The 27,510-nt window shown below is 42.0% G+C and overlaps 1 protein-coding gene across 2 annotated transcripts in view; it reads right to left on the bottom strand.

Moving 5' to 3' along the window:
- The window catches only part of RYK (receptor like tyrosine kinase), a 254,573-nt gene that overhangs the window by 52,056 nt on the left and 175,007 nt on the right, over nt 1–27,510 (bottom strand). The gene's annotated exons all lie outside the window — the stretch shown is intronic.

Genomic DNA, 27,510 nt, shown 5'->3' with positions numbered 1-27,510 from the left:
GTCAGTATTTTGTTGAACCACCTTTTGCTTTAATTAAAGCCTTTAGTCTGTTTTAGTGGTGCACCGAAATAGCGGTCCAAAAATTGTGTTTTCGGCAGGCGGGCAAAAGAAAAAAAAAATGACGATAATGAAGCCGAAAAAAGGGTGGGGTCTGCCTGCCAGGTGCTGCACAGGTGTCATCCTGGCGCGCCCCTGTCAGAGTCCTCCCCTCCCCCAGAGTGTCAATACAGCCTCACCAATGCCTGGTAGCACGATCTCAAGCTGTGTCACTGAACTGGATTGAATCGCCAGGCATCGCTGTAACAATGTCCCGCCCTGACCGGTTCTTGTGCTAGACGGCACACTGATCCAATGCCGGGAATCATTGTGCCATGTGTCATAGGAGGCAGGACATTGTAAAAGCGGCTGCCCGGCGAATCAGATCTGTGACAGCGCGAGATCACGCTACCAGGCACAGGCAGGCTGCATCTCATGGCCACTGGCGAGCTGCATTGATCTCCTGTATCATGTCTGCTAGAGGTGCACCGAATAGAAATTTTGCCAATACTATTAGCAATGTGTTTAAGTAAGATTGCAGACATGATGCAAGAGATTGTCAGACTGCATTTTTCTTGAGCTTTTCTTGTACTAAAAGGTGCCAATAATGGCCAACAAATTCATATTAATTTAAATTGATATTAAAAATGGAATACAACACAATTCTATATAAAAGCATAATATTTTTAAAAATGGTCATTTTCGGTTTTCGGCAAAGTGCATTTTCAGTTTCGGCACCAAATTTTCTATTCGGTGCACCCATAGTCTGTTGGAATATGTCTCTACTAACTTTGTACATCTAGACGTTACAATATTTGCCCACTATTCTTTGCAGAACTGCTTTGGAGGTTTATTAGAAGAGGAGCGTTTAGAGGTAGCAAAAAAAAAAAAAAATATATACCCCATCACCAGCGCGTTTAGTGTGTTGGGACAGAAAAAAGCTGAACATGACTAAATGCATGTAAATGAAACTGAATGCTAGGAGCGTTTAGTGCTTGAGCATTTATTAATTCCAATGGCCAGAATTAATATTCTGGCCAATATAATGAATAAACTCCTTAACATGTTTAAAAAAAACATAAAGCCGTGTTTTGCAAAGTGGAGTTCCACCCACTTTTACAACTCTTCAGCATCCCTCACTAAGCTGTGCACTGTAAACGAATTGCATATTTCTTTATTTTTTTTCTCAGAACCTACTGTATATCTGCTGTATTCATTTTTCACTTCGTCCTCCCTGGCCGTGGCCCATCGCATCATTTCCTGTTTGCAATGCCTTCTGGGAAGGGGCGGAAACTTCCTCCGACACTGCCGTTGCTATGGAAACCTGACCTGAAACCTATTACACTGCTTGTGCTGCACTGAGCATGTGCGAAATCTGCAAGGATGAGATCCAGGAAGAAATACAGTCTGGCTTCAGATGCTCACGGCCTGCTGTAAGTTTATAAAATAACAAACTACTAACAAAACAGACCTTAGTTTACAGACTAACTTTACTAGAATACATTAATCTTGTGTATTATAGGGGTATTTTTATTTAAAAAGTATAATTTTGGCTGGAACACCACTTTAAGCTGTTTTTTTTCCTGCCATTAGCAAAGGCTTTCAGAAGAGCTGGTCAAATGAGGCCCAATTGCTATACAGCATTGATCCCCTACCCCCGGGCTGGTGGTGGTCTGTGGCATGTTGGGAGCTGGGCTGCGCAGTGTGCAGAGCGAGCCAGCACTGCCACCCTCTGACCACCAGAGAGCACCCACTCCCCTAGCTTCTAGCACCACGAAGGGATCACAAACCCTTCCTGGCTGTAGAATTTACAGAATAATCTAGCACCTTCCTCCCCAGCCTAACTGCCTCTGGCCCTTCCCTTTCATTCATTACATTTAAATACTTTCAATCAGCCTATGTGGGCATTACCTAGGGTGTTCTGCAAACAAATGAAGTCTCCCCTGAAACACCCACCCCTTCAGTCTGGCATCCACCCATTAGAGCATTTTGATATTTGCATAACTCCTCCCAAGAGCCAGCCCGCGGCTTGCATCGGTGCAGAAGGCGTTTGAGAGAAGTACTGGGGCAGGGTGCAGTTGGGGCAAAAATGTGCAGCACCCTGCCGCTCACTCCCATCCGCCACAATCTGCACGTATTGCCTATAGAAGCACAGAGACCCAGCAATGGAACTGGGTCCAAAATAAAGCAAGTAAAACAAAGGTTTTATTTAAAAAAAAAAAAAAAAAAATCAGCATGTCGAAGAGGGGAAATGGAGAGATCACAAAAGGAAAAATATAAGCAGACTATACTTTAGCTTTAAGAGTGGCACTGAAGATAATCTGCAAAATTTGTAGGAATGCAGATTCAGGATATTCAACTGTAGACATGCAATTTAGGTGTGAATACAACTTGTCAGTCTTTGAAAAACATTAGGTATGTCATTTAGAGCAGACCAATGTTTCCAACATCTGCAGATGTGTGCAGCATTGCTAAACATACTCTACGCAGCAGCAGAAAAGGAACTGGCATTCTTTCTGAGTTCAAACCTGGAACATTGACACTGAATCTCTTCCCACAGGGCAGATGTGAGTTAAACAATCACATCACTATTTAATGTATCCTAAACAGAAAAAGGATTTTAAAATACATGCCCCGGCACAGTAAATTTGCCTACAGCTAGAGAAATATATGTATTAAAAACATCACTTGAGTAAACAGTATTAGAATTTAATAACCAAGTTTGGTATATGCAGAGCTAGAAAAAAAAATTGTTTGCAGGACTCTTAAAGTGGTTGTATACCCGCACATCTAAGAAAATGGAAAACTGATTAATCGGTCTGGTGCTTCCTCCACACAGTGTTCAATTAAAGGAGTCCAGAATCTTCAAAGTGTGTGGAAACGCACTTTATTTGTCCAAACATGAAAAGTCATATCCAGTTTACCTATTTTATTAGCACATGACCGAGTATTCACAGGTAACATGAATTTGCTTTTCATAAGTAAATACAATAGGCAATCTTTGGTACAAAGATCTCCCTTTAGTAAATTGGGCAACTTATATTAGCTGCCACTGCTTCTCTCTCTCCTGAAAATGCATCAAAGTTTTGTATAAACACCGAGTTAGTGTTGGAAATTATATATACAGTGGGGAAGGAAAGTATTCAGACCCCCTTAAATTTTTCACTCTGTTATATTGCAGCCATTTGCTAAAATCATTTAAGTTCATTTTTTTCCTCATGAATGTACACACAGCACCCCATATTGGACAGAAAAACATAGAATTGTTGACATTTTTGCAGATTTATTAAAAAAGAAAAACTGAAATATCACATGGTCCTAAGTATTTAGACCCTTTGCTCAGTATTTAGTAGAAGCACCCTTTTGATCTAATACAGCCATGAGTCTTTTTGGGAAAGATGCAACAAGTTTTTCACACCTGGATTTGGGGATCCTCTGCCATTCCTCCTTGCAGATCCTCTCCAGTTCTGTCAGGTTGGATGGTAAACGTTGGTGGACAGCCATTTTTAGGTCTCTCCAGAGTTGCTCAAATGGATTTAAGTCAGGGCTCTGGCTGGGCCATTCAAGAACAGTCATGGAGTTGTTGTGAAGCCACTCCTTTGTTATTTTAGCTGTGTGCTTAGGGTCATTGTCTTGTTGGAAGGTAAACCTTCGGCCCAGTCTGAGGTCCTGAGCACTCTGGAGAAGGTTTTCGTCCAGGATATCCCTGCACTTGGCCGCATTCATCTTTCCCTCGATTGCAACCAGACGTCCTGTCCCTGCAGCTGAAAAACACCCCCACAGCATGATGCTGCCACCACCATGCTTCACTGTTGGGACTGTATTGGACAGGTGATGAGCAGTGCCTGGTTTTCTCCACACATACCGCTTAGAATTAAGGCCAAAAAGTTCTATCTTGGTCTCAGACTAGAGAATCTTGTTTCTCACCATCTTAGAGTCCTTCAGGTTTAATTTTTAGCAAACTCCATGCGGGCTTTCATGTGTCTTGCACTGAGGAGAGACATCCCTCGAGCTACTCTGCCATAAAGCCCCGACTGGTGGAGGGCTGCAGTGATGGTGGACTTTCTACAACTTTCTTCCATCTCCTCACTGCATCTCTGGAGCTCAGCCACAGTGATCTTTGGGTTTTTCTTTATCTCTCTCACCAAGGCTCTTCTCCCCCGATAGCTCAGTTTGGCTGGACGGCCAGCTCTAGCAAGGGTTCTAGTCGTCCCAAACGTCTTCTATTTAAGGATTATGGAGGCCACTGTGCTCTTGGGAACCTTAAGTGCAGCAGAATTTTTTTTGTAACCTTGGCCAGATCTGTGCCTTGCCAAAATTCTGTCTCTGAGCTCTTCAGGCAGTTCCTTTGATCTCATGATTCTCATTTGCTCTGACATGCACTGTGAGCTGCATGGTCTTCTATAGACAAGTGTGTGGCTTTCCTAATCAAGTCCAATCAGTATAATCAAACACAGCTGGACTCAAATGAAGGTGTAGAACCATCTCAAGGATGATCAGAAGAAATAGACAGCACCTGAGTTAAATATATGAGTGTCACAGCAAAGGGTCTGAATACTTAGGACCATGTGATAATTCAGTTTTTCTTTTTTAATAAATCTGCAAAAATGTCAACAATTCTGTGTTTTTCTGTCAATATGGGGTGCTGTGTGTACATTAATGAGGAAAAAAAATGAACTTAAATGATTTTAGCAAATGGCTGCAATATAACAAAGAATGGAAAATTTAAGGGGGTCTGAATACTTTCCGTCCCCACTGTAAGTCCGTCTGAATTTTCGACCTAAAAAGTCCAATGGGGCATACACACTGTTGGAATATACGATGAAAAGCTCCCATCGGACTTTTTCTGTTGGAAATACCTACCGTGTGTATGGGGCATAAAGACATGAATTACTGGAACCATGTCCTGTGGTCTGAGACCAAGATAAACTTATTTGGTTCAGATGGCGTAAAGCGTGTTTGGCGGCAACCAGGTGAGGAGTACAAAGACAAGTGTGTCTTGCCTACAGCCAAGTATGGTGGTGGGAGTGTCATGGTCTGGGGCTGCATGAGTGCTGCCGGCACTAGGGAGCTACAGTTCATTGAGGGAACCATAAATGCCAATGTACACTGTGACATACTGAAGCAGAGCATGATCCCCTCCGTTCGGAGACTGGGCCGCAGGGCAGTATTCCAACATGACACTTTGGGCCCAATTTGGACATTTTCACTTAGGGGTGTACTCACTTTTGTTGCCAGAGGTTTAGACGTCAGTGGCTGTGTGTGTCAATATTTTGTGTGGCCACCATTATTTTCCAGCACTGCCTTAACTGTCTTGGGCACAGAGTTCGCCAGAGCTTCACAGGTTTGCCACTGGAGTCCTCTTCCACTCCTCCATGACGACATCACGGAACTGGTGGATGTTAGAGACCTTGTGCTCCTCCACCTTCTATTTGAGGATGCCCCATAGATGCTCAATAGGGTTTAAGTATGGAGACATGCTTGGCGCCAGTCTATCACCTTTAACCTCAGCTTCTTTAGCAAGGCAGTGGTCGTCTTGGAGGTGTGTTTGGGGTTGTTATGTTGGAATATTGCCCTGCGGCCCAGTCTCCGAAGGGAGGGGATCATGTTCTGCTTCAGTATGTCACAGTACATATTGGCATTCGTGGTTCCCTCAATGAACTGTAGCTTCCCAGTGCTGGCAGCACTCATGCAGCCGCAGACCATGACACACACACCACCATGCTTGACTGTAGGCAAGACATACTTGTCTTTGTACTCTTCACGAGGTAGCCGTCACACACGCTTGACACCATCTGAACCAAATAAGTTTATCTTGGTCTCATCAGACCACAGGATATGGTTCCAGTAATCCATGTCCTTAGTCTGCTTGTCTTGAGCAAACTGTTTGTGGGCTTTCTTGTGCATCATCTTTAAAAGAGGCTTCCTTCTGGGACGACAGCCAAGCAGACCAATTTGATGCAGTGTGTGGCATATGGTCTGAGCACTGACAGGCTGACCCCCCACCCCTTCAACCTCTGCAGCAATGCTGGCAGCACTCATACAGCTATTCCCCAAATACAACCTCTAGATATGACGCTGAGCACGTACACTCAACTGCTTTAGTGGACCATGGCGAGGCCTGTTCTGAGTGAAACCTGTCCTGTTAAACTGCTGTATGGTCTTGGCCACCGTGCTGCAGCTCAGTTTCAGGGTCTTGGCAATCCTTCTTCTAGCCTAGGCCAAACTTTATATAGAACAATTTTTTTTTTCAGATCCTCAGAGAAATCTTTGCCTTGAGGTGGCATTCTGAACTTCCAGTGACCAGTATGAGACAGTGAGAGCGATAACACCAAATTTAACACACCTGCTCCCTATTCACACCAGAGACCTTGTAACCAGTGTTAATTTTAGTCTTAGGACTAAAATGGCATTTTAGTTTTAGTCCCATTTTAGTCTTCTGCAATTGTTTTAGTCGACTAAATCTCCAGTACATTTTAGTCGACTAAAATGTCCTACGTTTTAGTCGACTAAAATCTCCAGTACATTTCAGTAATTGCAATTTAGTTTTAGTCATAGTCTTTTGACTAAAATGGCATTTTAGTTTTAGTCTCAATTTAGTCTTAGGACTAAAATGGCTTTTAGTTTTAGTTGTATTTTAGTCGACTAAAATAAAATTCATTTAGTTGACTAAAATGTTTTAGTCAACTAAATTAACACTGCTTGTACCACTAACGAGTCACATGACACAGAGGGAAAATGGCTAATTGGGCCCAATTTGGACATTTTCACTTAGGGATACACTCACTTTTGTTGCCAGTGGTTTAGACATTAATGGCTGCGTGTTGAATTATTTTGAGGGGACAGCAAATTTACACTGTTATACACGCTGCACACTCACTACTTTACATTGTAGCAAAGTTCATTTCTTCAGTGCGGTCACAGGAAAAGATATAATAGAATAATTAAAAAAATGTGAGGGGTGTACTCACTTGTGAGGTAGTGTGTGTGTGATATATATATATATATATATATATATATATATATATATATATATATATATATATATATATATATATATATATATATATATACACACACACACGTACACATACACACATATATACACACACACACATACATATACACTTACATATACACACACACACACCTCTACCTTTTAGGGCAGTTTACAATACCCACAGAGGAAAAAAGTTCATTTTTTTTCCTCTGCCAGTAGTGTTCGTAGCTGGGGAACGGTGCCTTGCATTTTTACATCTTACTGTTCTCCCTTCCCCCTTTTTTCCTAAAAACTTTAAAAGGAATGTCACAAAGTGGCATTCTATTTTCTATGCATGGCAGCTCATAAAAACGCAGGGTTGCACAGAGACCTGTGCAGAAAAATGCATACGTATTTTTTTCACACCGCTCTGCCACGTAGCTGAACAGCGCACACAGAAAACCACTGTTATTTGTGTGCCTTTGCAGAGAGCTGCACTTTTCTTACCTAGCCCTCCCATGAAATGTGAACCTGCCCCTATATGATATACAATTGCTGCAAGCTTGCAAAAAGTAACTCAAAGTACTGGCAACTAGCCTTTTACAGAAGAAAGCAAGCAGTGACAGCCCCTTTTCTCTCTCATTAAAAATGGAACTTAAAGTAGACTTTTAAAAGTCCCCACAGACATGAACCATTATCACTTAACATAGCTGATTATGGCAAGATTGGGGAAAACCAAAGAACCACAAACGTGTTTTTAGGCTGGCAATGGGAAAGTTTGAACAGTGCATTAATCTCAGACAACGCAAGCATCTTTGTGTCATGCTCGTACTATAGGAGCCTATTCAAAAAAGTTATTGTTTTCAAATAATGAGGTATCGGATCCACATTGTGTGAATGTAACCACACATTATGAGATAAGGAAAGGTGCCAATTTAAGGAGATTGATGGCATTAACATTGTAAATTATACAGAATGAGCACCAATACTTTTAACAGTTCATTCAGGAGATATATTCACATGTAAGGCAGGCAGTTGATTTAGGAAGAAATAGTAGTGAAAGCTGCAAACATGAATATATCCATACTCTTACAGATATATTATTACATAAGTTCTAAAGCGGATAAGCACAGTTCCCATGATCTCACTGGTATAACATTGGTAAAGAGTTCATCAGTAACAGGACTGCAAAGTATGGGTGTGAAAAAAATAACTGGAATGCCAGAAGCCATAGTGATGATAGCTGTGAACTTGTAGACATAAAATGACAGCTCTCTAGGCAAAATGAATACTGAAGTCAGAGTTTCATCAGTGCACGTAGCTAGATGGCACAGAGCTAACGCTCTGTATTTAAACACAGCCTTGTGTTTTCAACACCTAATCCACCCTCAATTACTGAAGAAAAATACTCACAGCAAATCCTAACATGCAACACAAAGAAGAGATTATACGTGTGTTTTATGGTTTGTAAAGTTGACTGTGATCAGCATCTTCCTGTGTCAAGAGGCCCCAAAATCCACCTGTATAAAGTGAATGTAGATGACTAAACCTATATTTCAACTTATGTTGCATTACTTTTATTTAACTGAAGACATTAAGATGAAGGCAGGTACATTCTCAACCAATTACCAGCTTCCTGAAACAAACTTGTGCCCGTCTCATCTCCTGTACGAAAAAAGACTGTAAATTACATATGTTGCAACACAGTACAGCAGTGTTCATCAACCTTGTCCTCAGGGCCCACTAACAGGCCAGGTTTGCATGATAACTAAAATACATCACAGGTGATATCATTTGCTGCTCAGTGATTGCAGTATTCTAGTCTGCATCTCCCCAAGGTAATACATAAAACCTGGCTTGTTAGTGGGCTCTAAAGACAGGGTTGATGACCACTGCAGTACAGGACAGAGACCTTCAGGTGACTGAACACTGAAAGCTTTTGGACACGTCCCTTGGTCATACCACTAAAACCCAACCACAATACGTGTGACCTGTATCCTGCACTTTAGAGGTAGGTTTAACCACTTCTAATTGTGCCACTTTGCTAAAATCTCCCAATCTATGGGAACCAGGGCCTTCTGGGCCAGGCTGGTGCCACCAGAATGACTGGAACCCCCCCTCTCTGAATCATGCGCAATAAATGTGAAAGGAGAGGGATCTGTGGGAAAGCATAAACCAGGGAGTACAGGCTCCATGGAACTACCAGAGCATCTGCTCTGATTGCCAGAGGATCCCTTGTTCAGGACACAAACTGCTGTAGCTTGTTGTTGAACCTGGATACCAATAGGTCGACCTCTGGCCATCCAACTCTGGCAAATTTCCTTGAACACCCCTGGGTGTAGGGACCATTCATTACCCAGGGCAGATCTGCTGATGGCTGACATAATCTGCCTTCCAGTTATCTACTCCTGGGATAAGGACTGCCGATAGAATCGGCACATGTCCCTCTGCTCAGGCTAGTATGTGGTTTACCTCCTTCAGAGCTTAACGACACCTGGTACCGCCTTGGTGGTTTATATAGGCCACTGCAGTGGCATTGTTGGACTGAACCCTGATAGGGCAGTCCTGAAGCTCCACCATCCAGGACCGTAGGGCCAGATGTACTGCCCGTAACTCCAGGACGTTGTTGGGCAGGTTCTATTCTGTCCTTGACTATCGCTCCTGAGCTGTGAGACCCTCTAGGGTCTCTCTGCAGCCTGAGAGACTGGCATCTGTGGTCAGTACTCTCCAAGTTACCGGGAGGAAGGATCAAACCTTTCGCAGGTTCTGATCCTGCAGGAGGAGATAAGAACATTGGATAATCCAGGGCTTGTCCTCTCCTGTTCCAAGCCAACAAGATGTCTTGTTGTATAGGCCTGGAATGGAACTAGGCATAGGGCACTGCCTTGAAGGAGGACACTATCCTTCCTAGAAGACTCATCCAGAGCCGAATGGGGGGTTGTCCGGTGCCCCTTAACTGACACACCTGATCCTTCAGGGCACAGATCCTTACGGGTTGAAAAAATACCCTTGCTTAGACCCTATCTAGGATCAGACCTAAGTTCTTCAGACTTTGAGCTTGTCTCAAGGCTGACTTTTCGGTATTTATGACCCAGCCTAAGCTTTCCAAATACCACGCTGTGCAGGTTATGCTTTATTCTAGAGCCTGTAGCGAGTGATCTGAGCCGGGGGTCATCCAGATACCCGAGCACCAAGATCCCTTGGGCCCATAAAAGACTCAGTACTGGTGCTAGGACCTTTGTAAACACCCTGGGAGCTGCGGCAAGCCTGAAGGGTAGAGCCACAAACTGAAAAGGATGTTCCTCTACTGTAAAATCGCAGGAACCTCCGATGAGGCTGAAAGATGGGTACATGTAAATACACGTTCTTTACATCGTCTGGAGCGAGGCTACAACTGAGCGAATAGACTCCTTTCGAAAGGACTGGATTAGTAGATACTGGTTCAGGGATCTTAGAAAACTCTGAGGGGGAACCCCCGTAATTCCAGCTTGTAACCGCGGGATATAGTTGAGGTGACCAACTGGTCCTGAACCACTGTTCTCCAAATGTCCGCAAAGTGCAGCAGCCTTCCCCCCCACCCGATAGAGTGGGGCGTCCCCTCAAAAGGAGGGCTTGGTGTCTGGTTTAGAAGAGTTTTGGACCCAGGGCTTTTTCTGGCCCTGGCCTTGCGGCTTGCCCCTGGCTCTAGTGCCCTGTTGGCAGCATAACTGCCTTGGCACTGAGACACCTGAGGAAGCAATCCCTGATTTTAAACGAGGGACGCCTGGTGCTTCTCTTTACAGGAAGTAGAGAACTCTTCCCTCCGGAAATTTTTTGGATATATTTGTCCAAATCATCAAACGTTCCCCATGAAAGGGGAAACCTGACAAAAACTTCTTACAAGGAAGCTTGGCTGACCAGTACTTAAGCCACAAAAGTCTGTGCATAGGTATACACAAGAGAGCCAATTGAGATACCTGCTGTACTGAATCCTTTAAAGGCATCAACAAAACACAGCACTCGAGGAATATCTGTTTTCAGCAAGCTCATCCTCCTGGTTACGCCTGTCAGGCCGTCTGACCTGATCCTTTATGGACTGGCAGATACCAATTGCTGCAACAGCTGGCTGAATAGCTGAACTGCCCAAAGAAAAGGAAGCCTTTAATAAGGACACTAATTTCTTGTCAACAGGGTCTTTCAAGCCCTGTGCATTATCCACCGGACAAGTTAAGTTCTTGTTTAACCGCTTCAGCCCCAGAAGATTATACCCCCTTCCTGACCAGAGCACTTTTTGCGATTCGGCACTGTCGCTTTAACTGACAATTGCGCGTTGCACCCAAACAAAATTTACGTTATTTTCCTACAAATAGAGCTTTCTTTTGGTGGTATTTGATCAAATCTGCAGTTTTTATATTTTGTGCTATAAACAAAAAAACGACAATTTTGAAAAAAAAAAAAAAAGCAATATTTTTTACTTTTTGCTATAATAAATATCCCCCAAAAATATATAAAAAAAAAAAAAAAAAACTTTTTCCCTCAGTTTAGGCAGATATGTATTCTACATATTTTTGGTTTAAAAAAAAAAAAATAGAAAGAAAAAATTTGCAATAAGTGTATATTGTTTGGTTTGCGCAAAAGTTCTTGCGTCTACAAAATTGGGGATAGTTTTATGGCATTTTTATTTTATTTTATTTATTTTTTTTTTATCAGCAGAGGCAGCGATCTGTGATTTTTATCGGGACTGCAAAATTATGGCGGACACATTGGACACTATTTTGGGACCATTGTCATTTATACAGCGATCAGTGCTATAAAAATGGACTGATTACTTTGTAAATGGCACTGGCAGTGAAGGAGTTAAACACAAGGGGCGATGAAGGGGTTAAGTGTGTCCTAGGGAGTGATTCTAACTGGGGGGGGGGGGTGGGCTTTCAGTCACATAACAGCGATCACTACTACCGATGTACTTATAGAAACCAAAAAACCTGCGCTTACTCAATCTAAATAGCAGCTCACACAACAAAACAGGAAATTTGTAAAAGGAACAGGTATATAAAAAGTGTAGCGCTACCTATAACGAAAAAATATACAGTTGTAATATTGCATACAATATGAACATTAAAGACACATAAATGCAAAAGTTACACCCTTTCGTGTAACATCAAGTGTGAGATACTCCAGCAGATATCTGTTAAATGTAAAACAAGTTGTAGAGAAAAGTCCCTTAAATATAATGGTTCCATTCACCGTATGAGTAGCTGGTAAGATCACGGACAAATATAGTGTATCCCCCACAAGAAAGCAGTGCACGCTTACCAGATAAGTTGGACTCATACAAGCATACGCTTCATGAGTCAATAAGGCTTGTGTTGCCAGCCGGCAATGGAATAGGGTGGTTCAGCCAGACAATGGTGTAATCCAGGTGGCTTCAAGGACTTTTACTAGGGACTCCCCAACTTCTTAACTTGGTCTCGGTGAGAATAACCCATAAGAAACAAAGGGGACCATATAGCGTAATAACGTTTGGTGTAACCAATTTATTTAAAAAAGTAGAACACTTACATTTTCCAAGATAAAAAAGCGCTTATAATAAAATTATGGCAGGCAGTGGAGTCTCCCGACGCGTTTCGTCTCATCAGACTTCATCTGGGGTACCCTACCACTGCTGCCAACCCCTTTATAAAGGTACTGTGACCCCCCATAATGAGAATCCAGCTCGTATCCATTGGTTGAATGCACTTCCGGGTATCGCCAAAATGGCGGACCCGCGTGCGTTTCAAGCCTCTTTTCCAATGTGTAATGTGCGTTCCAGCACTCCTATCTTTATAATGAGTGATAATATATATCTCAATTTTACACACAAAATAGCATTTATACGACTCCTAATGTATTTGAAAGAAAGAAAGAAAATGTTCCTAAATAAAATAAAAAGGAGGGGGATCTGTCACGCTTGTTGCCACCCTGTGGGATGGAGGCAATCATGCCAGCAATCATATGCTCTAACCTGGCTAGGGCTGAGGACAGTTCATCCTTTGTGATAAAGGGTGAAGCAGCAGCAGCGTTGACTGTAGGCACAATACCAGATAGACGCAGTGGCTCAGATTGCCCGGAAACCTCTGGTCTTTCAGGGGATACAACACTAGGGATACGACTAGGTTCATCAGGAGCTACTGACGATATAGGTGTGCCCTTCCCTGGAGTGTTAGTCCTGCTCCTTTTTTGAAGACATTTACAAGCCACAAAAAGGGAGTACCTGGGTGTAGTATTAACACACCTCAGAAGGGAGACCCTTTAATAGGGCTCACCAAGCCCCTATGCAACAAAATCTGCTAAGCACCTTAGCCTGCCAAGCAACACGGGTACGGAGAAATGAACCGCTGCAAATGCCTGCTTTAGAGCCTGCTCTGTGTCCCACAGCTGCCTTCTGGAAGCACTGCATGCTTGCCATTTATCTAAGCATATAAAGCCTTGTGTCAAATGGATCCGATCGGTCAACCCCTCGATTCATTTAAGAACCGTTTGTGGGACTAGAGCCTTGGAGCTCAGAGAGCCCAAACAAATGTGCCCATCCACCTTGCAGACACTGGTAAAAAACTGATGTACTTCCTATATGGGAGGGGTTATATAGGGGATCACTTCCTGTGTAAGACTTTGTCTACTAGTGTCCATTCACCTAGAGATGGCGTATAACACAGTAGTTAATGAATATTAAACTCTGTGTCCCATGCATGATGTATGAAAAGTATATATACCGTATTTATCGGCGTATAACAGGCACCGGAGTATAACACGCACCCCAAATTTAGGAGGGAAGTTTAAGGAAAAAAACTTACATTTAAATGCCCATCATTGCAGAATGATCAGTGTCCATCATTGCAGAATTATCAGTGTCCATCTGCAGCCTTGTCCATCATTGCAGCCTTGCCCAGTCTCATTGCGGCCTTGCTGTTTAAAATTAGCGCTGCTGAGATACACAGAGCTGGAAGTCCTGCGTACTCAGCTCCTCTCGCAGTCCTGCCCCTTAGCCCGGCTCCTATGATGAACATACCACAGGTCCAATGGCGGGACTGGGCGTGACTGCAAGCGGAGTCGAGTACACAGTACACTCGGCTATGTGTATTTCGGCAGCGCTCGCTCCTCTCCCCCCTCACAGACAGCGGGGAATATATATATATATATATATATATATATATATATATATATATATATATATATATATATACACACATACATACATACATATACATACATACACGGTACAGTGCTCATAAGTTTATATACCCTGGCAGAATTTATGAATTTATGATTGCTTGGCCATTTTTCAGAGAATATGCCAATCAGCAGTGTTCAAACTCTAATTAAGAAGTGGAAAATGAGGAATTCTCTTAAAACCAAACCACGGTCAGGTAGACCAACTAAGATTTCAGCCACAACTACCAGGAAAATTGTTTGGGATGCAAAGAAAACCCACAAATAACTTCAGGTGAAATACAGGACTCTCTGAAAACATGGCGGGTGGCTGTTTCACGATGCACAATAAGGAGGCACTTGAAGAAAGATGGGCTGCATGGTTGAGTCGCCAGAAGAAAGACATTTCTACCACAAATGCCACAAAGTATCCCGCTTACAATGCTCAAAACAGCACAGAGACAAGCCTCAAACCTTCTGGCACAAAGTCATTTGGAGTAATGAGAATAAAATTGAGCTTTTTGGCCACAACCATAAAAGCTTCATTTGGACAGTCAACAAGGCCTATGATGAAAAGGTACACCATTCCTACTGTGAAACACGGGAGGTGGATTGCTGATGTTTTGGGGATGTGTAAGCTACAAAGACACAGGGAATTTGGTCAAAATTGATGGCAAGATGAATGCAGTATATCAAAAAATACTGGAGGAACATTTGCATTCATCAGCCAGGAAGCTGCGCATGGGACGTACTTGGACATTCCAACATGACAATGATCCAAAACACAAGGACAAGTCAACCTGTCATTGGCTACAGCAGAATCAAGTGAAGGTTTGGAGTGCCCAACTCAGTCACCTGACCTCAATATCATTGAGGCACTCTGGGGAGATCTCAAACGTGCAGTTCATGCAAGACAGCCCAAGAATTTACAGGAACTGGAGGCTTTTTGGCAAGAGGAATGGGCAGCTTTACCATCTGAGAAGATAAAGAGCCTCTTCCACAAATACCACAAAAGACTTCAAGCTGTCATTGATGTTAAAGCGGGCAATACACGTTATTAAGAACTGGGGTATATAAACTTTTGACCAGGGTCATTGGGTAGTTTCTGTTGTCTTTATGATTTAACCCCTTCCCACTGAGCGTATGCAGATGTGCGTACTCTGCTTTCCAGGTTATACCGGGATGATGCCCGCAGCTGCAGGCATCATCCCGGTAGTTTTTTTTTAGAGCCGGCGATCGGCTTTCCAGGGATAACAACCGATGCAATTTTCTAGCAAAAAATACGGATTTTAAACACCAAAATGTTAAAAATAGGCTTAACCACCTCAATACAGGGCACTTAAACCCCCTTCCTGCCCAGACCAATTTTCAGCTTTCGGTGCTCTCACACTTTGAATGACCATTACTCAGTCATGCAACACTGTACCCAAATGAAATTTGTGTCCTTTTTTTCCACACAAATAGAGCTTTCTTTTGGTGGTATTTAATCACGAATGGGTTTTTTATTTTTTGTGCTATAAATAAAAAAAAAACGTAAATTTTGTGAAAAATTGCTTTTTTCTTTGTTTTTGTCATAAAATTTAGCAAATTAGTAATTTTTCTTCATAAATTTTGGCCAAAATTTATACTGCTATATATCTTTGGTAAAAATAACCAGAGAAAATTGAGTACTGTCCCTGATACTTTTTTTTATTTGCACTAACATACAATTTTTCAGGACAAGCTTTCGGGGTATGTCCCCTTCTTCAAGGTCCAAGCAGTACTGATTCACAAATTTTTAAGCAGAATGTTAAAGCAGAAGAAAAAAAAAAAAAAAAAAAGAGAAAACCAAACACATACAAATCAATGGTAATAAAGATAGCAGCAGAGTTAGTGAGATAAGACAGAGGGAGAGCTAGGGGGAAATGCAGGGGGGATGCTAGTCACAGAGCGGTCGTAAAACTTTAGCATAATGTGTAAGGAAACCAATATCTAAATTCAGGCCATTATTCTTCGTGTCAAAAAGAAGAATCATTCTTAGTTCAAACGTTTTCCTTTCCTGGATAGTTCTGAAATTCCCTTTAAGAACTAAGACATTGAGGTCTTCTATAGTGTGGTCCGATTGTGAGAAATGATGTCCCACAGGTGTGCATAAACTGTCTTCTTTATGTTCTTTGATGGTATGTCTGTGCAAATTCATCCTCGCTTGCAACTTCTGTCCTGTTTCACCAACATAAGATCCTTTGCTGCACCTTTTGCATTGGATGAGGTACACAACATTACTTGAGGTACAGCTGTAAGATCCCATGATATTGAAGGTCCCATTTGTGTGTGTAACACTTATGGGTAGATTTATCTGGTTGCATAGTTTGCAGCGTTTTTTATTGCAGGGTTTGCTACCATTATTTGTGACTTCATAATCAGAGTGAAGTTTCCTGCTGATTAGTTTGTGTCTGAGGTTGGGTGGTTGTCTGAAAGCCAATAATGGGGGTTGTTGGAATATTCCTTTCAGAGTTTCATCCTCTGTTATAATGGGTTGTAAATCTTTGATTATCTTTTTGATCCCTTCAAGTGCTGGGTTGTATGTGGTGACTAGAGGTACTCGGTTATTTGTTTTTTTCTCTGTGTATTGGAGGAGATTTTCTCTTCGGGTTTTCAAGGCTGTGTTTATGCTGTTGTTGATGGTTTTGTCTTTGTAACCTTTCTTATGGAAGGAGTCTGCCAGTGTTCTGAGATGTTTATCTCTGTCTTCTGGGTCTGAACAAATTCGGTGGTATCTGATGGCCTGGCTGTGTATGATGGCCCGTTTGGTGTGTTGGGGGTGAAAACTGGAACTATGAAGATAGCTGCATCGGTCAGTCGGTTTTCTATATATCGACGTGTGTAGCTTGTCATCCCTGATGTATACTGTAGTGTCCAGGAAGTTGACATGTGTGTTCGAATAGTCCATTTTTAGTTTTATAGATGGGTGAAAAGTGTTGATCAATGAGAAGAATTGGTTTAGATTTTCTTCATACCCCGAAAGCTTGTCCTGAAAAATTGTATGTTAGTGCAAATAAAAAAAGTATCACGGACAGTACTCAATTTTCTCTGTCACAATTGCACTAATAAGGCTACAATCAAATCAAGTATGATGGAAGATACTGCATATAGCCGCATAAAGAAGCAGTTAACCAACCTGATCACAAAGGAAACACAGGTCAACAGCGACATCTTCTTTCTCTCAAGATGCAAAAAGAGGAATCTCATACCACAGGGTCTCCGGATTAAAAATCCTTGTGCAAATACACTGAACTCTCCTTATGCAGAAGGACTCTGCAGACGTACCAGCGAAAGGTTAAGGAACAACCTCATTCATAAACTCTATGGTAAAAGGGAAACAATCCGGAAACAAAAGCAGTTGGTGTTTGAAACCTCAACACCATTGGACCCCACAAGCATCAACCAAATTAAGAATGAAATTGAAACCTTACAAAGACAACTGCAAAAACTTGCCATGAACAGGAAGCAAAAAAAACTCCAAAAGCTACACCAAGAGCAGACCTTTTGGATACAACCTAAACAACACAAAACGCAACTTCTATAACTCCTGCTATCAGCAACTTGGAAGCCAATCCAGAATCCCAAGGTATCCCCTGTGTAAATGCTGACTTTACAGAAAATGTGGATATAACAGAGGAACTCGGAATCATAAATTCGTCAAATCATCAACTTACTACACCAGAAACAACAGTCCTCTCCAAAGGCCTCACATTCTGCCCAACCACCAAATTGGATAAATTACAGGTATGGTCAGATATGGAGGAATTCTTTAGGAGACTAAGGCTCAAAGAATATTTTGACAGTAAGGAAAGGAATCCTAGGACAAAAGGAGATTACAAAAGGAAAAAGAACAGCAACTTCACACCTCCACAAGGACGCAACCCCAAACTGGATACCTAATATTGACAGCTTCAGGCTGCGAGTTACATCCCTGATATCCACCCAGCAAAAGAAAATATTATACAACCTTTTACCACTGGAGCGAAAAGCTGCACATGATCTGCGCAATAATCAGGCCATAACCATCAAACCAGCAGATAAAGGGGGAGCAGTCGTTGTGATGGATACAGACAAATATATACAAGAGGGCCAGAGGCAGCTGGCAAATACTACTTACTACAAAAAACTGGATTATAATCCGACCCAGGATTTTACTCAGCAATTAAAAGGTCTCATTGCGACAATACCAAGCCACCTACATTCAGAACTCATCAATGCGATTCCGGATAATCCAGAAATTGGAGACTTCTACATGCTGCCCAAGATCCACAAGCCAGGAAATCCAGGCAGACCCATTATAACAGGTATGAATACACTTACCGAACATATCTCAGGCCTTGTAGAAAACATGTTAAAACCTTTAGTCATGAACACTGCAAGTTTCCTGCAAGACACCACTGATTTTCTGAACAAGCTTAACAATATACAATTACCACCTAATACACTTATAGTCACTATGGATGTAGAATCTCTGTACAGTAACATCCCTCACAAGGATGGGTTGGCGGCATGTCACAGATTCTTATCATCCTCACCAGACCACAAATACACTGCTGAGGATGTGACACGGCTCATTGAATTCATTCTTACACACTACTTCACTTTCAATAATGACACCTATCTCCAGTGTATGGGTACTGCTATGGGAAGCAAAATGGCACCCCAATATTCAAATTTATTTATGGCTGACCTGGAGGACAAATTTCTGAACAGCATACAACAAAAGCCATACAGATATTATCGCTATATTGATGATATATTCATGATATGGACTGAAGGTGAAGAAAATCTAAACCAATTCTTCTCATTGATCAACACTTTTCACCCATCTATCAAACTAAAAATGGACTATTTGAACACACGTCAACTTCCTGGACACTACAGTATACATCAGGGATGACAAGCTACACACGTCGATATACAGAAAACCGACTGACCAATGCAGCTATCCTCATAGTTCCAGTTTTCACCCCCAACACACCAAACGGGCCATCATACACAGCCAGGCCATCAGATACCACCGAATTTGTTCAGACCCAGAAGACAGAGATAAACATCTCAGAACACTGGCAGACTCCTTCCATAAGAAAGGTTACAAAGACAAAACCATCAACAACAGCATAAACACAGCTTTGAAAACCCGAAGAGAAAATCTCCTCCAATACACAGAGAAAAAAACAAATAACCGAGTACCTCTAGTCACCACATACAACCCAGCACTTGAAGGGATCAAAAAGATAATCAAAGATTTACAACCCATTATAACAGAGGATGAAACTCTGAAAGGAATATTCCAACAACCCCCATTATTGGCTTTCAGACAACCACCCAACCTCAGACACAAACTAATCAGCAGGAAACTTCACTCCGATTATGAAGTCACAAATAATGGTAGCAAACCCTGCAATAAAAAACGCTGCAAACTATGCAACCAGATAAATCTACCCATAAGTGTTACACACACAAATGGGACCTTCAATATCATGGAATCTTACAGCTGTACCTCAAGTAATGTTGTGTACCTCATCCAATGCAAAAGGTGCAGCAAAGGATTTTATGTTGGTGAAACAGGACAGAAGTTGCAAGCGAGGATGAATTTGCACAGACATACCATCAAAGAACATAAAGAAGACAGTTTATGCACACCTGTGGGACGTCATTTCTCACAATCGGACCACACTATAGAAGACCTCAATGTCTTAGTTCTTAAAGGGAATTTCAGAACTATCCAGGAAAGGAAAACGTTTGAACTAAGAATGATTCTTCTTTTTGACACGAAGAATAATGGCCTGAATTTAGATATTGGTTTCCTTACACATTATGCTAAAGTTTTACGACCGCTCTGTGACTAGCATCCCCCCTGCATTTCCCCCTAGCTCTCCCTCTGTCTTATCTCACTAACTCTGCTGCTATCTTTATTACCATTGATTTGTATGTGTTTGGTTTTCTCTTTTTTTTTTTTTTCTTCTGCTTTAACATTCTGCTTAAAAATTTGTGAATCAGTACTGCTTGGACCTTGAAGAAGGGGACATACCCCGAAAGCTTGTCCTGAAAAATTGTATGTTAGTGCAAATAAAAAAAGTATCACGGACAGTACTCAATTTTCTCTGTCACAATTGCACTAATACGGCTACAATCAAATCATGTAAAAATAACCCAAATTAATGTATATTATTTGGTCATTGTGAAAGTTATAGAGTCTACAAACTATGGTGCCAATCACTGAAAATTGAAAACATCTGATCAGGCCTTCAGTACATCAGGTGAATCTCATTTCTTGAGGTACTAACAAGTCAGAAAAGTACAAATACCTCCCAAATGACCCCTTTTTAGAAAGTAGACATTCCAAGGTATTAAGTAAGTAGCACGGTGAGTTTTTTTAAGTCGTAATTTTTTCCCACAATTCTTTGCAAAAGGAAGATTTGTTTTGTTTTTTTTTTCAAAATTGAATATTAACTGGTTATTAGTCTCTCACAGAGCATATGCATACAACAAATTACACCCCAAAATACATTCTGCTACTCTTACCGAGTATGAGGATACCACATGTGTGGGACTTTTACACAGCCTGGCCGCATACAAAGGCCCAACATTGAAGTAGCACCATCAGGCGATCTACGAGCATAAATTGCACATCTCATTTCTCAACCACCTATTAGACTTTTGAAAGCCCTGGAGCACCATGACAATGGAATTGCCCACAAAATGACCCCATTTTGGAAAGCAAACACCCCAACGTATAATCTATGAGGCATGATGAGTCTTTTGAACGGTTATTTTTTTTCCATAAGTTTTTGAAAAATGTGGAAAAAAAAATAAAAACGCATTTTTTTTTTTTTTTACACAAAGTTGTCCATTTATAAGATATTTCCAACACATAGCAAAAATGACACCCTAAAATACATTCTGCTACTCCTCCTGAGTATGGGGATACCACATGTGTGAGACTTTTACACAGCTTGGCCACATACAGAGGCCCAACATCCAAGTAGAACCATCAGGCATTCTAGGAGCATACATTACATAGATAATTTCCTGGCAACCTATCATTTTTGAAGGCCCTTCATATTTCTAACACATAGCATGTACATACCAAGAATTACAATCCAAAATAAATTCTATTGCGGAAAGGATAAAAAAAAAGTATTACCTGTGCTTTTAGTAGTGTCCACAGAAGAGAGCACTGGTCCAGGCAGCAGTCAGGGATGTGCTTAGCGACAGCAATAGTAATTATCCAGGCAGCAGGCAGGAATATTGTCTATAGTCCGCACAAAGATATTGTCAGCACAGCCAAAGCATTTGTCCATAGAAATTGTCCAGGCAGAGACAGTCAGCACAGCCATAATATTGGTCCTGGTACACTGTTACCTGCAGACACTCATTATTGTACCTCTCTCCAGCACTTCATAAACATACTGCCTCTTGCTACAGCGAATTATTTGCATAGTCCAGGTAGCAGGCAGAGGTGTGGTCCGTTCATGCGGCAGGCAAAGGCATGATGGCAGTAAGTCAGCAGAAGGCTGAGGGCTGAAATCGGGTAAGACCTGTGCACAGGGGTAGAAGCTTCGACCCACCCAAATCTCTACGAAGCCTCCGGACTCCAGACCCTAATCCGGAAATTACAAAACCCGGAGAAAACAAAAAAAATTGTTATCTCCAACCGGAAAAACTATTCTGGAGCCCCTCACATATGTGAGTCCCCTGTGTACTATAGTAGCAGGGCAACAGATAAATCCAAGCGGTAGGCAAAAGCATAGCCCATAAAACAGGCCAGGGTCAGTTCATGTGGAAGCAGTCCAAACGGTAGGCAGAGGCATATTCAAAAAGCAGGCCAGGGTCAGTTCACGTTGGCATGGTTATTTGGGGAAGCATGGAAAATGATCAGCGAAAATGGGGAAAATATGGGCTAATAATCTAGGGATGTATGATACAGTTCGAAGCATTCACCAATGCAAAGGCCAGCTTGGGAGGGACACTGGGGACAATGGAAGCTGCTATCTTTTCGAAAACCTCTTCTGCTGCACAGGCGACATCTTTTTTGCCTGCTTCCGATGGTGGAACGTTGTACGGGAAGTGGCGTTCATGAAGTCGGCTAACAGCATCAGAGGGGTGGGGGGGTCTTTGTTGATAGATGAGGGACATGACTACTACTTCTATGAATTTTAGGAAGGGGGCGGGGCTTTCTGTGGATTTTGTGTAGACTATGTAGGAATTGTAAATGGCCATATGGTTTAAATAAATTGCTACCTTCTTGTACCAGAATCGGGACCTCCTTATTGACAAATAGGGCTGAATCATTTGGTCATTGAAATCCACCCCCCCATGTAGAGATTATAGTCTTGGACACATGTTGGTTTTTCAATGGGACCTCGTCTTCGCTGAACTACAACTGTAGTGTCATCATGAATGGTGGACATCATGTGCACGTTCCCGTTATCCTTCCACCTCAAGGCCAGCACTTCATTGCATCTCAGTGTTGCTCTTTCCCCCCTTTGCAGCTTTTTGTTCACTATGGATTGTGGGAAGCCCTTCCTATTTTTTCTTGAGGTTCTGCAGGCCAGGGTTTTTTCGATATATAGGTGTCTGAAAAGGGGCAGGCTGGTATAAAAGTTGTCCAGGTATATATGATAGCCTTTTTTCAGAAGTGGGTAAGCCAGGTCCCATACGATTTTTCCAGTTGTGCCCATGTAGGCCGGGCACTCAGGGGGCTGGAGCTGGGAATCTCTTTCCTCATATATGCGGAACGCATATAGATATCCCATGGCTCTCACACACCGCTTGTAAAATTTGACTCCGTATTTGGCCTTTTTGCTAGGAATATATTGTTTTATTCCTAGCCGGCCTGAAAATGGTACCAGTGACGCATCCACACATATATTCTTCTCGGGGACATAGAGTTCTGCAAATCGTTGGGAAAATAAATTTATCAGTGGGCGAATCTTGTATAGCTTATCGGAATTTGGATTGCAGGGAGGGCACTGGGTGTTGTCATTAAAATGAAAGAATCTCATAATCATCTTATATCGGGACCTGGACATTGCGGCAGAATACATGGGCACATGGTGGTTGGCTCTCTTAGGCTATCAATGCCTTGATAATTATCATTAGCAATGGGAGGGGATGCACGCCTCTGGGTGTTTTGAAAGCTTTTAAGTGCAATGGAGGGATTTGGGGTCTTACAGACCCCATATCTCTCCATAAGGAGTACCTGTCATTGCCTATTACTGTCACAAGGGATGTTTACATTTCTTTGTGACAGCAATAAAAGTGATCAGGAAATTTTTTTTTTTTTTAAAGGGACAGTATAAAAAAAAAAAAAAAAAAAAAAAAAAAATTATTAAAGCTTGCGCGCAGAAGCGAAAGCATTCGTAAGTCGCGCACGCAAACGTAAACAGTGTTCAAACCACATGTGAGATATCGCTGCGATCGTTAGAGCGAGAGCAATGATTCTAGCTTTAAAGTGGTAACCTGTAGAAATTTTTAAAGTGTCGCCTATGGTGATTTTTAGGTACCATAGTTTGTCGCCAATTGTATGAGTGTGTGCAATTATAAAGTGCGACATGTTAGGTATTTACTTGGCGTAACATCATCTTTCACATTATACAAAAAAATTGGTCTAACTTTACGTTTTCTTTTATTCATGAAAGTGTATTTCTTACAAAAAATAGCATTTTAACGACCGCTGCGCAAATACAGTGTGGCAAAATATTGTAACTGAAAAAATTGATTTTTAATACAGCTTACCTGTAAAATCCTTTTCTTGGAGTACATCACGGGGCACAGAGCACCATAATAATGACTATCTGGGTTATACACTAGCTTTAGGTGATTGGACACTGGCAACCAAAAGAAAGAAAGTTCCCCCATATAACCCCTCCCATACAGGAAGTACCTCAGTTTTTGTAATAAGCAATGAAGATCCCAGAGAAGAGGGGAGGGACCTCTGTGTCCCATAATGTACTCCAAGAAAAGGATTTTACAGGTAAGCTGCATTAAAAATCAATTTTTCTTTATCGTACATCACAGGACACAGAGCACCATAATAATGACTATCTGGGATGTCCTAAAGCAATGCCCCTGAGGGGAGAGAGACATTATAGAAACTGCCACCAAAGGAGGACCTACTCCGTTATTCACAATACGTGAAGGCCAAAGGCAGTATTTTCTACATGATTGACATCGACCTGGTAAAAACCCTGTAGATGTATAAACCAAAGACCGAATAGTGGTCTTGTACCCCTGGGCTACCGACATCTGATGATGGATGGCCCAAGATACTCCCACACCTGGTAGAGAATCTCCCCCCAGGAAAAAAATATTTTTTTGCCATTTAAACCATAGGCATGATTGATAAACTGGCAGATCCACTGCTAATTATTCTACCTGGATGCCGCCTGCCCTTCTTGGGCTCTTCTAACAGCACAACCAGGATTCATGACTTGTGACGACAACTCAAATAGACCCTGAGCGTCCGACTACCTCGCGAGTAGGTAGCGATCTTTCTCCTGCCGAATGTGGGATTTAGGAGATATATAAAAAGTCATGACACTGTCCTGATTCAAGTGAAAAACTAGAAACCACTTTAAGAAAAATGGATGAGTACGCAACATCACCTAGTGATGCGAGACCAAGAATGGCTCCTTGCATAAAAGAGCCACCAATACTGACACTCCAGTGCATGAAGTGATAGAAACCACCTTCTGAGATAAAAGGACGAACAGAATCCCCTGTTCAAAAAGTGGCCCCTGCAAGGACAGTCAAGACCATTTCAAGTCCCAAGGACACAAGAATGGCCTGACGAGCGGGACTGTCCAAGTTACATACTGTATGAGGTATGAAAAAATTAGTGAAAAACAACAACCCCAGGAAAAAAAATGGATAGGGACAAACCCTGACCCTTAACGGTACTTAAGGCCAAACGCTGTCCTTCTACCGATTGGAGAAAGAAAGAGAAAAAACCTCCCACCCACATATTTCTGCGGGTGCCCTTCCTGGCTTCACTCCAGGGAAAAAAAATATTTTCAAGTCCTGTGACTGGAGTTCCCCGAAGCTGGCAGTGTTAAGATACAGGACTCAAAACCATCAGATCCCGCTGGACTGGGAGTGTCCAAAGGAGTAACCCCCGCAAGACCTGCTATGTCTGCGTACCAAGCCCCCGTGGGCTAATTCGGCCAACACACTAATATCAGTGTTACCATATGATGGATTTGCAACAGATGTGGCAGAATCCTAAACAGGGAAAAAGCATCAAATAAGGGAGTACCAGACCTTAAGGCATTACCAGTGTATGCACCACCATTGGCAGTGGGACTCTTGTCTTGGACACACCTGTCCTAACTGTTAGAACTTGGAATATAGTAGATTCCCCTGCAGAGTTTCCTTTGCCACTATCCTATACCTGGAATATGTATTGGCGATAGAGACAGCACTTGTACAGCACAACAACAATGTTGTTGAGAAGTACAAGTCAGGGTTAGGTTATAAAAAAAAAATCCAAATCTTTGATGATCCCTAGGAGCACCATTAAATCTATCATTACCAAATGGAAAAAATATGGCACAACAACAAACCTGCCAAGAAATGGCCGCACACCAAAACTCATGTACTGGGCAAGGAGGGCATTAATCAGAGAGGTAACCCTGGAGGAACTGCAGAGTTCCACAGCAGAGACTGGAGTATCTGTACATAGGACGACAATAAGCCGTACGCTCCATAGTGGCCAGAAGAAAGCCATTACTTTAAGCAAAATACAAAATGGCACATTTTGAGGCATGTGGGAGACTCCCAAAATGTATGGAGGAAGGTGCTCTGGTCCGATGAGACTAAAATTGAACTTTTTGGCCAAAGGAAACGCTATGTCTGGCGTAAACCCAACACATCACATCACCCAAAGAACACCATCCCCACAGTGAAACGTCATGATGTGGGGATGTTTTTCAACAGTTGGGACTGGGAAACTGATCAGAGTTGAGGGAAAGATGGATGGTGCTAAATACAGGGATATTCTTGAGCAAAACCTGTACCACTCTGTGTGTGATTTGAGGCTAGGACGGAGTTTCACCTTCCTTAGAAAATCTGTGGTCAGACTTAAAGATTGCTGTTCATAAGCGCAAACCATCCAACTTGAAGGAGCTGGATCAGTTTTGAAAGGAGGAATGGGCAAAATCCCAGTGGTAAGATGAGACCAGCTCATAGAGACTTATCCAAAGCGACTTGGATCTGTGATAGTCGCAAAAGGTGGCTCTACAAAGTATTGACTTTAGGGGGTGAAAAGTTATGCACATTGACTTTTTCTGTTATTTTGTCATATTTGTTGTTTGCTTCACAATAAAAAAAAAACAAAAAAAAAACCCATCTTCAAAGTTGTGGGCATGTTCTGTAAATTAAATGATGCAAATCCTCAAACAATCCATGTTAATTCCAGGTTGTGTGGCAACAAAACACGAAAAATGCCAAGGGGGTGAATACTTTTGCCAGGCACTGTATATTATAGAACGTTTGGGGGCTTTTCAGCAAAAAATACAGATTTTAACTTGTAAGCAACAAGTGTCAGAAAAACGCTTAGGCATGAAGGGGATAGCAAACTATATGGCATAAAGTCTAGAATAAAAATGCTCCCACATCATTGCACAATACATAGTCAGCGATCGCATGATCCAAAATAAATTTGTAAAATAAGAAGCAATAATGCCAGAGTAAGGTTTTCTATTAAGGTAGCCTGGCTAGAGGATCTCCATTCTACTTCTGATTTGCCAGCTAATTGTACAGAGTGGCTCCAAAGCTGCTCCTCTGGGGTCCCCTGCCAACAAGTGGATTCAATTGCATTTGAACTGATAAAGTCCCCTCCACATCAATTATTTTATCATGATAGGGATAGCCCTCGAATGGACAGGCATATAATTTTAAAGAGGAACTGCAGTCTGCTCAGATAATTTGTAATAAAAACATCTTTGCCATTCTGAAGATTCCCTCCACCAACTTTGCATATTATTTTACATATAGTGTGATTCTATACTTGCCGTATATGTTGCAGAAATCTTCCTCCATTGAGTCTGGCTGCAACCATTTTAACTGTGGGCAGTTGAAGTTGCTGCCTGTTCACTTCCTGGATTTACACAAACACACACACAGAGGCACACCTACAGCTCTGCAGATCTCATTGTCCCCCTTATGACTCACCCCCCTCCCTTCCTGGCAAACTCAGGATAGAGAGCGCTGTGCATGTCATCTTAAGCCTGGGCTTATTTTCCAGACAAGAAACAGGAAGTGGGTTGAAATAAGGTAGTTACTGGCAGAAAAAAAAAGTT

The sequence above is a fragment of the Aquarana catesbeiana genome, linkage group LG04, assembly GCF_042186555.1.
Source record: "Aquarana catesbeiana isolate 2022-GZ linkage group LG04, ASM4218655v1, whole genome shotgun sequence".
NCBI lineage: Eukaryota > Metazoa > Chordata > Amphibia > Anura > Ranidae > Aquarana > Aquarana catesbeiana.
This window is presented reverse-complemented; position numbering and strand designations above follow the sequence as displayed.